Below are 1,633 nucleotides of genomic sequence, written 5' to 3' on the forward strand. Positions count from 1 at the left end.
AAATTAGATCGTGAATTTTTCTGCCTTATGTGATGAGTGTTGAATCCAGAGGGATCGTTGGGGAGGAATAAACTTTGAGGGTACACGTAGGGAGATAGAAAGATAAATATATCTATAAATGTTCTAGTGCTACATGTTCTAGTCCTAATTCAAAAGCCAGGACAAGATAAGAAAAAACTAGGACATTTTGAAAAGTATATTTATTACTAAAAAATTACAACACATATTTATCGTTACTGCCAATCATTTTCAGTAAAACGTAATTATAAAATGTTTTGCAATCCATTTTCAGATTATAAGTAAACAACAAATACTAATCACAATATTTGTTTCCTTTATATTTCTAATGTTGTTCCAGTGATCGCTAATTAATGAAAATGCACGCACTCTCTACATTCCCAATGTGGGCAAAAACAGGAAATGTATATTGAGCAATATTTAAAAGCTTGAAACATTCTTCAGAACTCTTAGACCGATTAATATATTCAGCCCACTTTCTGTGGGTTGATAAGTTTTCCTAATTATCACGTTTCTCTTTCTCACAAACAAATTCCCTAAAATTCATAAATTAGTCAAATATTTCTACTATCATCGATTTTCAATTAGACAAATGACGATGATACCGTTCACCTGTTGGTTGGTTGGTTAATTATGGATTTATTTGGTGCATCAGCATCTGTGGCCATAGTGCTCCACCGTCCGTCCATCTGTGCAATTTTGGGATAATAAAAAGGTAAACTTTAAACGTACATTCCTGGATAATGGTTTCGGTCCAGTCTGTTCCGTGTGCAATCAGCATTTCCAAATGAGGATGTAAGTGAAATGTCGGCTTGTAATAGCTGTCATAGCGTACTCAGGAACAAAGTGATTCCAGCTCTATGGAATTCAAATGGTTTTAAATATCATCCGATGCCACAGCACTTTCCGAAACTAGATTTGGTAACGGAACATCTCATTTCTAATGTCAGAGGCTCCTATTCATGCAGATTTGTCGCCTGCGGCATTGATACGCTCAATATGGGATCCTCAGTCAAGAGATAAATGTTCGCCTAAAGAAGTTTCACTTAACTTCTGATATGAGTGTTCAGCCCACAACCACACATTTTTTTTTTCTTTTCATTTAAAATGCATTACATTTTTCAAATAAAATTATACAACGAAATTTTGGTGTAGTTCGAAGCTGAGTGGGCATTTGTAACCTGTCCCGATATGAAAATTAGGAACTTTTATATATTCTGCATTAACTGATACTGCGAACTTTAAAAAAAATATTTAAAAAAAATAAAAATGTTCTACTAATGTTCAGAAGTCATATTTTGTCAGTGCCCGGATAGCTCAGTCGGTAGAGCATTAGGCTTTTAACCTAAGGGTCCAGGGTTCAAGTCCCTGTTCGGGCGAGGTTTTTTTTTTTTTTGGGTTTTTTTTTTTTTTTTTTTTGTTATTAATGCAATGGAATTTCGAGAATTGCAGTCAGGGACGATACATCTGAAAAAAAAAAAAAAAAAAAAAAAATCGACCCGAATTAAATGCTTTGCTACTGCCCAATAAAAACTACATAGCTAGCGAAGTTCAAACCTCATTGATTGTTTTTATAACAATAGTATTTTTCTTGATTATACAAGCAAACTACAAA

At 33.8% G+C, this 1,633-nt stretch overlaps 1 non-coding gene across 1 annotated transcript; it reads left to right on the plus strand.

Annotated features, from left to right (window-relative positions):
• Positions 1 to 1,324: 1,324 nt before the first annotated feature.
• Positions 1,325 to 1,397, plus strand: TRNAK-UUU (transfer RNA lysine (anticodon UUU)). Its single transcript has one exon. It is a non-coding gene; the product is annotated as a tRNA-Lys (tRNA).
• The last annotated feature ends 236 nt before the right edge of the window (positions 1,398 to 1,633 follow it).

This window comes from Mastigoproctus giganteus, chromosome 9, assembly GCF_048544385.1.
Source record: "Mastigoproctus giganteus isolate SK-2022 chromosome 9, ASM4854438v1, whole genome shotgun sequence".
NCBI lineage: Eukaryota > Metazoa > Arthropoda > Arachnida > Uropygi > Thelyphonidae > Mastigoproctus > Mastigoproctus giganteus.